This window comes from Gopherus evgoodei, chromosome 2 (genome assembly GCF_007399415.2).
Source record: "Gopherus evgoodei ecotype Sinaloan lineage chromosome 2, rGopEvg1_v1.p, whole genome shotgun sequence".
NCBI classification, from domain to species: domain Eukaryota; kingdom Metazoa; phylum Chordata; order Testudines; family Testudinidae; genus Gopherus; species Gopherus evgoodei.
Genome location: NC_044323.1, coordinates 224751374 through 224765197, shown reverse-complemented (window position 1 = coordinate 224765197; position 13824 = coordinate 224751374). Strand labels below are relative to the sequence as shown.

At 41.0% G+C, this 13824-nt stretch overlaps 1 protein-coding gene across 5 annotated transcripts in view; it reads left to right on the top strand.

Moving 5' to 3' along the window:
• PCMTD1 (protein-L-isoaspartate (D-aspartate) O-methyltransferase domain containing 1) overlaps nucleotides 1-13824 on the top strand; it is a 91722-nt gene that overhangs the window by 39621 nt on the left and 38277 nt on the right. The window contains exon 1 of one of the 5 annotated variants that reach the window (XM_030553075.1): nucleotides 1124-1368. The exons of the other annotated variants lie outside the window; for them this stretch is intronic. The gene's annotated coding sequence lies outside the window, so the exon portion shown is untranslated. Of the gene's footprint in view, nucleotides 1-1123; nucleotides 1369-13824 lie in introns of those variants that run through there. 5 annotated transcript variants of the gene reach the window in all.

Here is a 13824-nt window from a genome sequence, read left to right as displayed (position 1 = left end):
TTCTTGTAGCTAGGGGAGGGTGGGTCTGACCCAGCCTCAGGAATGGCCTAGGCAGGGGAAGAGGAAGTCCCATTTCCCTCCCGCGCCCCCCCATCCCCAGCCCACCTGGGACTAGCAGCTCAAGCCCTGCACAAGTTGGGAAACACTGGCTGGAATGTCCCTAACCCTGCCCGTCCCTGGCTCTGGGTGCATTGCAAGAGGGACAGAGTCTCGCATGCATGCCCTGCATTGTCCCTCAAAGCAGTGATATATATCTTTTCCTGGCTGCTGACAGCACCCGAACCAGATGTGCACCTGCTCAAGACCACTGCCCAGGAGATGCCCATGAATCAGTTATTCCGCAGAGAAAGAGTAAAATCTGAAGGGGACATTAATTCTGTGGTTGCACTGTGGCACAGAATTCCCCCAGGAGTAGTATGTTGGAGATGGCAAAGTCAAAGAAATGAACTTACACCCAGAACAGAAAGCAGGGAGGTTTATGATGATCTTAGGCCTTGGGTTAGTTCTTAGGCCTTGGCCCCAGTGAATGGTCTGTCTCCTGTGCAAATGAATTTTACTCTTATTGAATATTCCATTGTGCCAGAGGAGTATAGTTATCAACCACTATCTTTGTCCTGGAGCTTTAGATAGCCTACTCCCAGGTCATAGAATCATAGAACTGAAAGCGACCTTGAGAAGTCATCTAGTCCAGTCCCCTAAGTATTATCTAGACCATCCTTGACAGCTGTTTTTCTAATCTGCTCTTAAAAAATCTCCAATCATGGAGATTCCACAACCTCCCTTGGCAATTTATTCCCATGCTTAACCACGCTGACAGGAAGTTTTTGCTAATATCCAACCTAAACCTCCCTTGCTGCAATTTAAACCCATTGCTTCTTGTCCTATCCCCAGTGGTTAAGAAGAACAATTTTTCTCCGTCCTCCTTGTAACAGCCTTTTATGTACTCAAGCCTTTTATGTACTTGAAAACTATTATTATGTCTCGTTTCAGTCTTCTCTTTTTCCAGACTAAACAAACCCATATTTTTCAATCTTCCCTCACAGCTCATGTTTTCTAGACCTTTAATCATTTTTGTTGCTCTTCTCTGACTTTCTCCAAATCTTTCCTGAAATGTGGCACCCAGAACTGGACACAGTACTCCAGTTGAGATCTAATCAGCGCAGAGCAGAGTGGAAGAATTACTTCTCATGTCTTGCTTACATCACTCCTGCTAATATGTCCCAGAAAGATGTTCACTTTGAAGATAAGGACTGAGACATTGAACATAATTTGAAATTCTGTGTGAAGCCAGTGTACAGAGCGGACGAAGGCTGGCTGGACTGTACATGAAGGATTTCCCACATCTTGAGTAGCAGTATGTGAGTGAAGGTACTTAGCATAATCAGTCCTAACTTCTTTGTCATCTAATAAAGAACGGTGTTTATTATCTAAAATAACAAAGTAAATAACATTAGTGGAGTGTCTCTCACTTTTGGAGAATGCAGTAGTGTTGCAAGTAGTGTGTCTTTTGGGGTGTGTGCAAAGGATTCTTCGTAAATGTGGTATTTTCATTTTATTTATGTGGAAGTGGTAAGCTTGAATCAGTAGTGTACATGCACCGTTAAAATGATGCAAGCCCTAAATGAATAAACATAACAGTTAGAAACTTGAACTGTGTTATGTTCTCTGTCATTCATAGTCTATTTTCTATGTATTATAGCACCTCTTTTTTAACTTCTCATGTGTCTGAACATCCTGAACATAATTAAGCCATCCGTTAATTAAACTGCATTGAGTGTGCCTAAATTATTTGATTTTGTTTAAATCATTCCCAGTTAGTTTATCCAAATATTGGTAAAAATGCACATTTTACAAATCTACTCCACGTATAGTAAAACATGTAATTGGGAATGAGCCCTCTTATGAATGCTGTGGTTTACTTTGCCATTCATAAAAACATAGTTTCTCCATAAAAGGTATGGCTGATGCCATTAATTATAAATTAGTTCTTTTGCTATAAGGATGTTCTGTAAATGTTTCTTTTATTGCAGGTTGGCTTTTTTGGTGAACAGAATGTGTCCCTACTTAAATAATTATTTGTATTTCTTCTTCTTCTTCTTAGAAGATATCACACAGGACTTTGTCACTCTTGGGTTTTGTACTTTGAGCATGAGGCAGATCACTACAACATATACCACCAATGTCCACTCAGTGCTTAGAACATTCCAGCCAGTTTCTGAATTCTAGCTAACAGCTCCTAACAAAAGTCAGTGAGAAGATAAACTTTTCATGAAATGAGCATCTTAAAATACCCAAGGGGATGCAAACAATAAAATCAGAGAAACTGATAAACATCCTTAAAAACATCTTTCCAAACTCAGAAGAGTGATCAGTAGTTGAGTAACTATCTTGTCTTATAGCTGCAAAGAAACTAATTATAGATAAACTAATCATCTTTCTCTTCTTTAAAGAGTACTATATTTCTGCAGCATTCTCATCAGGGCAGAGTGATTAAGGGATGTCTCAAAATAACAATAAAAGGCAGAGTCCCAAAACAGGCTAATGTCTAACAAGAATGAAACATATATCCTAATAAGGAACATGAATGGGAAAATATATATATATTTTCAAGTTTTGGTCAACTTGAATCAGGAATATGCTAAAAAAACCAAATACTTTAAGGGTGAGGGGAAACAGTTTAGAGGTAGGGGTTCTCTGCTTTGGAAGACTGAGACATCAGAGGCATTTCTCCCTGAAAACCAAATACAAGTATTCATGCATGTAGATAGAACCATGAGTCTGCCTTCTATTTGTCCAATACAGAAATATTCCTAACACTTGCAGCTGAAAGATGCTTTGAATAGTGTGAGCAGTATGTTATCTTCCAATTGGAGGCTTGCCAGCCCATAAAAGTAAGAGATGCATTCAGGCAGCTGTGTAAATCTAGTCTAATGAGATTCATGTTACAGAATAGGCTATACCTTTAATGTCAAACATAAGGTAAATTATTCTGAATACCTATGGTAGTGGCAAGTGGTTTTTTTGTTTAAGTGGTTGACTAGTATAGTGTTACTAGTCACTAAACTATTACAGCTGTTACATAAAAAAGTGAGATTTTAAATGTAAACTGCAAACCTTCTGCACTATCCTTATTGATCAGATTAGTTACAAGTCCATTCGACCTGTGAAAACATTTTTTATATAGCATCAGAGGGGTAGCCGTGTTAGATTGGATCTGTAAAAAGCATCAAAGAGTCCTGTGGCACCTTATAGACTAACAGATGTATTGGAACATAAGCTTTCGTGGGTGAATACCCACTTCGTCAGACACATGTAAGGGAAATTTCCAGAGGCTGGTATAAATATGCAGCCCAGAATCAATCTGGAGATAACGAGGTTAGTTCAGTCAGGGAGGATGAGGCCCTCTTCTAGCAGTTGAGGTGTGAACACCAAGGGAGGAGAAACTGCTTTTGTAGTTGGGTAGTCATTCACAGTCTTTGTTTAATCCTGATCTGATGGTGTCAAATTTGCAAATGAACTGAAGTACTAAATAAGTATAAAAATATCAAGCGTAGGAACATAAATGGAAAATGAGTGTAAAAGCCCTCTATTTTGTTGTAGTATTTGTGTCAACTGAATATGCCAATAAATGGTGAGTGTGATTTCGTCTGCACCTCTTAAAGGTGAAACTTTGAACTCTCAGCTCAGGAGAAAGGGGGGTGGAGGTCCTAAGTGGTTTTAAGTAACCATATGTGCCCTCCTGATCCTCAGTTGTTTTGGGTGCTGGAGAGGCCCCTGGTGTAACTTAAACCTGGGTGCATGTAAATTGTGGCAGCTTTCCTAGGCTGGTTTATGGGTCACATTCTGCCCAGAATCTATGCTGTGCTGTATGCTGTCTCTGCCTCTGATGTGCCCCTGTGTCAAGTGTTGTGAGGAGGTCCTCACAGGGCAGCTATACAGGTGTCTTCTACTGTGTCTGCGCTGCACAGAATCCTTTTGCACCTGGAACTGGAGCTTTGAATCCTTTTTATGCTGTTCAGCCTTTTTACCCAGCCTCAAAGGGGTGGAGGAGATGAGAATATCCTGCGTCGTCTTTAATATCAGAGTATAGATGATTATCATAGCCTATGTAGGAGTTAGCCTTGAAATAAAGTATTCTTTCCTTTCCTCGACCCCAGGGAGTGAGTTGACAAGAAAAATATAAAATAAATGGTGAGGGGATCAGCTATTCCAGAACACTTGCCACTTTTATTGTTTTGGATTGCTGTTTAGAGACTAAACATATCAGTAAAATGACTGATCAAAGTTCTGGCCAGAGATAAGAGAGAGCAGCAGGCCTCTTGTCCTGATTAGCTTGAAAATATCACTGATCAGAGAAGGACAGAATGGCTGCTTCTCCTTCCTTCTGGTCCTGCTACTTTGCTAAATTTTTCTCTAACTTTAAATTACTTTAAATGACTCTAAATGTAATTTTTCCTCCAGCTACAGATTCTAATCTGTACAGCTGAGGTAAGAGTTCTTGTGGCTTGGTATGAGCTTTCTTCAAAATGCAATATGGGCACAACTGTTTTGGTGAAGGAAGTGAGAGGGGAGGCAGGTTGTCATTTTTAGCTTCCAGTTGGCTATGTTTGTCAATCAGTGCAGCAGGATGTTTAGGACCAGATTTATACCTGTGCTTGGGATGAGACCAGTGCAAAGACACAAGGCCTCTTACACTAATGGTATTTCCCAGTGAGAGCTTATGCTTTCCGTACAGCTGCTCAATACCATTGCACCTGGCTCGAAGGAGACTGGAGTAGGGACAAATTTCTATCTATAGGTGTAGTAGCTGGTCTGCAGGACTGAAAGCAGATTGTGCTTTTTTTTTTTATTTTAGTTTTCTGTAGCAAAAGTCCAAAATAAAAGGGGGGTGCTGTGGATAGTGCCCAATAGGAGATATTTGGTATTGATTAGAATTAATGAAACATTTGAATTAAATATATAAAAGGTACCCTGCAAAAGGAAAGTTATTGAGAGTGCCTTTTTTTATATAAATATGCCTGAAGTGTTCCCTTCTTCTCATGCCATAAAGGGTCCTCTGCTTGTTTTTCACATTAGATACTCAGATCTTATCTAGCCAGGAAAAGATGATGATGATGATGATGACTGGACAACTGGTGAAATGATATCACAAGAGTCATGACTGAAAGCTTGAACAAGTGATGGAGGTGTTGTGCTTGTCCATGTATATGGCTGCATATTTTGCTGGGCATGGGTAAGCCATCAAAATGTGCTTTTTACCCCTGGTCCTAGGAAGGCACATTTTGATGGGCTCCCCATCCCTATCAACATGGGCTTCTTAAGATCTGTCCTCCTCCCCACCCCATCACACCCCCCAACCTATGTCATGCAGTAAGTATTCAGATTATGTCTGGACTCCCATGTTTTAGATAAAAGATCTTGGGATTCTGGATGAAATGGTTTCACTTCCATCTACCTTAATTCCAATCTCACATAATTACAGAATCCTTGACTGATTCAGTGTACTTTGGAAAGTGAATCACTTGCCGAAACCAAGAGTTAAGGGCAGGGGCCTCACTGAGACTTTGGTTTCCCAGTGCACTTGCTCAGTTGGTATGTTCAAAAAAGGTTATACATTCTCAATAGCAAAAAGAGCCCATTTTGACATGATGGGAATGCTCTTCTGCTGCTTAGATTTTTAGGAACTCTGGACTTTCTAACAAGCAGAAACAGGGACTGTTCACTTGACATGGATGGGGTTTCTCTGCCAGTCACAATTCTGGCGATGTTTCTCTGGCTTACGAAACCATCTACTGGCAAGCTAGACAGAAGCAAGTAAAGGCTTAACTGTCACCCAAGTAGTTGCACAATGTGTGTGGAGTTTGCACTTGGAAGACTGAAGGACATATCGCCATGTCTGATGACAAGCCTGTATCTCAGTGAGCAAAAGATTGCCAAAGATGTCACTGAATATTGTGCATTGCATAATATTTGAGTCCTTATTGCCGAGGTGGACAGTCTGTGCTGAATTCAAACAGCCTGAAAGTAGGCTGGCTTAACAGTGCCACTGTAGTGCAGTTTGCTTGAGGGAAACTTTAAAAGTTTACTTTGAGAGCAGGTAGGAGCTTGACAGTGTTTTTATGTGATCATTAGTGCAGTAACTGGTGGTATATTGTATTTACACTTTGCTCAAACCTGTGGTGTGTGATTGATTTTGTTTCAGGGGAGGTGGGGCAGAATAATATACATGTAAACATAGAAAGGAAAAATCAAATGCACAATTATAAAATGGGGAATAACTGGCTAGGTGTTAGTACTACTAAATAAAGATCTGGTAGTTATAGTGAATCACAAATTGAATACGAGTCAACAGTGTGATGCAGTTGTGAAAAAGGCTAATATCATTCTGGGGTATATTGGAGTGTGATAGGTAAGACACAGGAGGCAATTGTCCTGTTTTATTTGGCACTGGTGAGGCCTCAGCTGGAGTACTGTGTCCAATTTTGGGTGTCACGCTTTAGGAAAAGTGTGGATAAATTAAGAACATACGAATGGCCCTACTGGGTCAGACCAGTCCTGTCTACCAACAGTGGCCAATGCCAGGTGCCCTTGGGGAAACAAACAGAACAGGTAATCCTCAAGTGGTCCATCCCCTGTCACTCATTCCCAGCTTCTGGCAAACAAAGGATAGGGACACTATTCCTGCCCATCCCGGCTAATAGCCATTGATTGACCTATCCTCCATGAATTTACCTGTTGTTTTTTTTTAACTCTGTTATGGTCTTGGCCCTTGCAGAATCCTCTGGCAATGAGTTCTATAGGCTGACTGTGCATTGTGTATAGAAATACTTCCTTTTATTTGTTTTAAACCTGCTGCCTATTAATTGAAGAGAGTCCAGAGGAGAGCAACAGAAATAAGAAATTTAGAAAACCTGACCTATAAGTAAAGGTTAAAAAAATGGGCATATTTAGATGAGTAAAGAAAACTGTTATCCAGTCCCCCCTCAATCTTCAAATATGTCAAGGGCCGTTATAAAGGGGATGGTGATCAATTGTTCTCCATGTCCATTGGAGGAAGGACAAGAAGTACTTGGCTTAACCTGCAGCAAGGGAGATCTAGGTTAGATATTAAGAAGAAACTTCTAGCCTTAAGAGTAGATAGTCTGATGTAAGCTTCCAAGGGAGGTTGTGGAATCCCCATCTCTGGGGGTTTTTAAGAACAGACTGGAAAACAACTGTCAGGGATGGTCTAGGTTTACTTGGTCCTGCCTCAGCACAGGGGGCTGGACTGGATGACCTCTCAAGATGCCTTCCAGCCCTACTCTTCTGGAAGTTCAAGTTCAAAGAACGTTTTATTGATGTATGGAAGGCTGACAATGAATGTATCAGAACATTAATAAAATAACTACTGGTGTATTTTTAGATTGAAGAAAGGTGTGTGTGTGTATGTTAGTGTTACTGACCTCTAAATACTCTTGTGATGCTAGTAGACCAAGGCTACAGGTGTCAGCTCAGCACTGACAGATTCATGGCAGGAAACCAGACCAGCTCACCTGTAGGTTAGTAATGTGTAAGATAGGTGTTAGACTTGAAAGGATGTGTTTAAACTGTATGAAATCCTTTTAAGTTGCTGCATGTATTAATCTTACTTGTGATGTCTGTATCCCATGTTCTAGGGTAATATGTAAGTGTTGCTTTATAAGTATAAAAATGCCTGCTCTGAACTTGTGAATGCATGCAAAAAGAATGGTTCCCCTGCCCATCACATACTATTCCCTGCCCACAGATGCGCCATTCTGAAACATCACAACACATAGACTGGGTCAATGGCCCCCATAGATCATTGAAGGTGCTACATGCAAGAAAGCTTGTGCTGTTAGCTTGAATTCTGGAAGAAGGAAATAAAGAGGACCTGACACGAAAATTCTTCATCTCTTTTCTGTTTGGACTCTCACAGTTCTGGTGCTAGGAAATAAAAGTAGAGATCCCCATGGTCAACCTGAGTTAGCCCTAAAAGACATTCAGTGCTGACAAGTTACCTCTGTTACCTTTTGGAACCATAGACTGTAGCAGATTTGTTGCCTGCTTTAACTTTTAATTAACTCTCTCTCATTTCTTTTTCCTAGTTAATAAATCCTTATTTAGTTTACTATGGGACTGGCTACAAGTGTTTGTTTTTGGTATGAGATCTGAGGTACAGATTGACTTGGGGTAAGTGACTGGTCTTTTGGGACTGGGAGCAACCTGAATATTTTGTGATCTTTGGTATAAGTGACCATTTATCACTAAGTCCAGCTTGCCTGAGTGGCAAGATACAGGAGTGCCTAAGGGGACTGTCTGTGACTCAATGGCAAGACTACTACAGTGCTTCAGAAGTTAACATGTGTTCCTGGGTTGGTGAAATCTATAGAACATACCATCAGTTAGGGGTGTCTGCCATGCTTTTTGCCAGTCTACCTTGAGTTGGCGCTCTCGGTCATGAGTCATTCTGGACAGCATAACAACTACATTAAATTTTTTAATTGAGGTATGGAAGTCTTTCTGGCTATATAAATTATTTTCTAGTACTACTGTAATGTCAGAAATCACAAAACTTTCATAAACATAAACTTTCAAGCAATGTGTACTTTATTAAGAACACTACATGCCAGTCTCAAGAGTCAGCAATTTACAGATGACTTTGACTTTACTAGTGACACACACCATTACTATGTGCAAAAAGTACAGCATACAGACTCGACACCAGTGCATCACAAATGACAGTACGTGTAATCAAAACAATTGTGTTATTTGAGCTCTTGTCTGCTGGAGTAGAGTGCAGTGGGAACTGATGAATGGACGGTTGGTGGCTAAAGGAAGGGGCTAGAGGATATGATCCCTCCCAGAAACGCATATTGTCCATTCTTAGGAGTCGGTAGAACTACTACGGTGGTGTCCTTGGTGCCCCCTGGTCAAAAACTTGTTCAAACAGTTGGGTAGATGTAGCACGTATTTCTGTGCATCTCCATCCTTCCTCTTCTCTAGCACCTGTTTGCATCTCTCATGTTTTGTTTGGAGTCCTGCACAACCTTGGAGCACTTTGTTTCATCTCTGATTGCAAACAGTTGTTCTGAAATTGTTAGTGGGATATTCCCCAATGAGATGTCTAATCATGAAATAGAGAGCAACTGTTAGGTTGGGTAGTGGTGGTGCTGGCAGCCCATGATAACTGTTGCAGCTACTCAGAATTTTCCACCTCATACAGTAATTAAGTACTGGTGAACAGTGTTTGCAGCCATACTGGGGAGAAAGCATTTGCCGAGATATTCTGCCTTTTCATCAGCTTTTTCTTGCCAATTAACATACAAGGTATGCATTTGCTAAGTGTATGGCTATATCTGCCTACATTATGGTTCATTAATTATCACTTGCATCTTCAAGAGTCTCTCTCCCAGGAATGAAATATGTGTCAGCCGGAGCCATTTAAACTGTGTCTGGGAATCCAGCTGGGTACTGAGCAGTTCCTGGTTTTCAGCCAACTTGCAGTATTCTGGGTTATTGCCATCTTCCTGCCTGATGCTAAATGCCTCACCTCATTCATCGCTGTAGTGGGTGGGGCGGTGCTGCCTTTTTCTTCTCCTCTCCAGGACATGAAGTATTCTCATTGGTGACATGGAGAGGTGGCAGGTGTCCTGCTGAGTGTAGCATCTAGTTTATTACAAAAAAGTACTAATAATGTGTTGATGCCAGAGCTAGTATTGTTCTCCTTTGCTTTCTGGTACTTTTGTCTCCACTCTTTTTTCTTTGCATGGAATTGACTTGGAACCTAAGGCCCATTGACTTTCAATGAGTCTTATGTTCCTAAATGCCCAAGCCACTTTTGAGATTGGAACTTCGGCACGTTTGAAGATGTTATTCGATATCTTGTTCTGGAAAGTACTGGAACTAACTTGATCACAGGTATTAAAATCAAAACTGAAAGAGCATGAATAGATTGCAGTGGGTGTCAGTTGTTATGCAATCCAATCAGCTTAATGTTCTGAAAGGTTTGTGAAGATGTGCATGTAACAAATCCACTGGGCATTAAGAATCTTATTAGGAGAATTCAAATAGTTTTACTTATTGAATTTGGAAGGTAAATTTTCACAAATGAGTATTTAAATTGAACGTACAATTTGCAGTTCTCCAATAATGAATGCATTTTCCCCAGTATATTCAGCCATTTGGAACATGTGTTCCTGAACATTTTGTCACTATTTTGTAGATTCTTTTTTGACAGTTCTGCAATTCTTAAAGTACATATATCACTGTTAGAGGGCAAGCTGCACTTTAGATCTCTTTAGTTTCTCTTAGTGCAATCTGTCATCAGAGAGGTGCACTCATCTTCACCCTTCTCAGATGGAGCCATGCAGTCCTATCACCAGGACCGGCTCCAGGGTTGTTGTCGCCTCAAGCAGCGCGCGCACGCACGCATGCGCACACACACACACACACGCACACTTACTATCAGCTCTACTGCCGCCACTTCAGTCTTCGACAGCAATTCGGCGGCTGGTCCTTCACTCCGAGAGGGACCGGGGGACGTGCTGCCCCTCTCCGTTGGCCACCCCAAGCACCTGCTTGCTGGGCTGGTGCCTGGAACCGGCCTTGCCTACTACTACCATGCTGCACTCCCCACCCCCAGTTTACCAACTGTGATAACATGACAGATCCACTTGTGCTTAGCACCTGTAAGCCCTTTTTCTCCAGGAATCTGAGCAGTGGCTCATTAAAATGACTCAGAAACAAGTTCTTCAAAACAAAGTATAATTCACCCAAAGGTATGTAGCAAGCAGAGAAAAGGGATAAACCCAGCACCTGGGTCTTACCAAAATTTTATTCCTTTGCAAGTTTTAATTGCGAGGAAAGAATATAGACATCCCTACCCTTGAGCTGGGAGAAACAAACACCTCTGCAGAACTCTCTCAGAGAGACTCACCTCCAGTTGCAGCTGCCCATTTGCCCCCTTTCCTCTCTTTCAGTCAGGGTCTTTAACCTGAAGCCTAGCAGCTGGCCATTTACCAATTAATAGTCCCCCCCCCATCGTTCCATTAAAGACCCTTGGTATTCTTTCTGGGGGTACCTTATCTTTGTCATTGTTTTGATTTGTTTTCTGTGTGTATACCCCTATCAGCTTCCTTTGATTTAACTCCAAGCAGGTAAATTGAGGTGCATATATTTATAAAATATATAGATGCCTCCCTAATTCTCCATAACATTCAGTATTTATTATTTGCAATGTATTTGTATTGTGTATTACTGTATTTGTTACTTTCATTTTGGACACACAAGGCCCATCATCTGGCGGCAACGCAGCAAAACAAAAGATGATGGAAGGACCAAAATGCCCGTATTGATTTTTCTGCTCACATTCAAGTCAGAGGGGACCATACTACTTAAAGTTATACAGGATGTACAAAATATTTGTCCTTGAGTTACTTTCAATGCTTAAAACATTATCTGAGACAAAACATTGTATAGGTAAAGAGTCAAAGAACTTAAATATAAATTTATGAAGACAAGTTAGTTATTACCACTGAATTGTGTATAGCTCTGTACCCTAAAAGATGAGAATACTACATCATCATACAACAGCAAATTGGAGCCTTTGTCTTTAAGAGCAAAATGGTGATTATTGATTCAGATTAAGGTTTTTATGTTGCTAAGTGAAACCATTCTTAGAGTTAGAGAACTCTTTCATACAGTGATAATGGGGCTAAGGTTGGGAGCATTTTAATTCTTGAAATTCCTGATATTTGTATATTTAAATTCCAAACATTAATGATGCCCCAAAGTAGTTTTTGTATCAGTGTAATATTTCTGCATCAGTCTCCTCATTCTGTTTGCTTTTCTTGTCACAGAATTCAGTAGTTCTGCTATTTTATGGACATTTTTAAAGATATATAACAGGTTCTCTCTTAAAATACCTCACTCCAGCAATAGTGTTGCACTGGTCACTTCAGTAAATCTAACGTTAAGGGCCAGATTTTCAGTTAGCTGTAAGGTTGTACAATTGTGTATACCTGCAATTTGTAACCTTGCAAATTCCCGACTTCTTAGATCACACAAATAGGAATGCATAAACTAGGGACTTGAATAGGTATATATGAAAGAGTATTCTAAAATAGGCCGAAACCTCACTGGGATATATGATCCTGGCTGCAAGTGCCAGTTGGAATGTGTCTAAGTAGTTAGTAGTAAAATAGCCCCTGATATGCTTTTTGTGAATGAAGTCTTATATATTCTATTAGAATGCATTCAAGCCATACAAGGCAAAATGCCCATACTTGCTTCGCACACATTAATTAGCAAATAATTGGTGCCAGGCGAATTTCTGCTAACATTTTATTCACTAATTTTTTAAAATACAAATGTGCAAATTAAATGTTTTGGTTTATATGTGTGTACGATTGTCTAGTGATTGGAGTGATACAAATATTTGTAGTTTTTTTGGTCCTCTAGTGGCTAACATGAAAAGTTCTATCACCTGAGCTCCCAAGTGTACAGGAACTCCTCACTTAAAGTCATCCTGGTTAATGTTGTTACATTGCTGATCAATTAGAGAACATGCTTGTTTAAACTTGTACAGTGCTCCCTTATAATGTCATTTGGCAGTCACCTGCTTTGTCCACTGCTTGCAGAAAGAGCAGCCCATTAGAGGTAGCTGGTGGGGGCTTAGAACCAGGGTGGACCAGCAGCCCCCCTATCAGCTCCCCGCTCCCTTAAGTTCCCTGTGGGCAGCTGCCCAGCAGGCTATCAGTTGTCTGCAGTCCCTCTGCCTTGGAGCTGCTCCTGGGAGCCTCCTGCTTGCTGTGCAGGGCGAGGGGCAAACAGAGGCGCTAATATCAGAGTGTCCCCCTCACCCCTGCTCCTGCCCGCTGCTTACCCCATTTCCATAGAGCCGGGGGAAGACCACAACAGGGATCAGGACAAAGGGAGTGTGCTGGTGGGCAGCTACTGTCTCAACTTCCTGGTCTACTTAAAAAGGCAATCTACTTAGAGTGGTTCAGCATACTTAAAGGGGCAATGCGCACCTTTCTCTCACACACACACACATCTTTTGTCTGGTGAAAAAAAATTTCCTTGGAACCTAATCCCCCATATTTACATAATTCTTATGGAGAGATTGGATTAGCTTAACATCATTTCGCTTAAAGTCACATTTTTCAAGAACATAACTACAACGTTAAGTGAGGAGTTACTGGATTGGATTTTGTGGAACTTTCCATATTTGAGTAGAATTGAGCTGGTAATTCTTCTGCATTGCCAGCACAGATAATATTCTGCATGTGTGTGTATGAGAGAAGGGCTCCATCCGTATAAGAAGCCTAGGTGGAGGTCTGTGGCATATGTGACAACTTTCTGCCATATCCTTGGGTGACCTTATTGAATAAAGTTTAAGTGCCTTTGGGATCCATTGTATGAAATCAATGGTGATTGTGTTCTACTCCTTGGGGTCAGGCTGCCACAGCCCCTCCAGGAAACAAAATAGTGGACGGTGGTAAAGATTATAATACCTCCCAGAAAGATACCACCTCCTCCCAGTAAGGCTCACATATATTAGTTCAAACTGGATTGTTCAGAGACCAAGAGACAAAGGCAAGTTTTTTGGATAAGTAGCCTGAGTTTACACTGTCTTGGGGCTCTTCTTCCTGAGCCAACAGATTTACAGGACTTTCTCTCCCAGGGATGTTGCAACCCTGGAGAAAGAGTTGGAATGACTTTCGCCCGCTTGAGCCCCATAATGCTGCATAGTCTCTTGTGAGCTTTTAGCATGCGTATAGAAATGTTTGTTGGGTTTTTACATATATTTTCTCTGTAATGCTT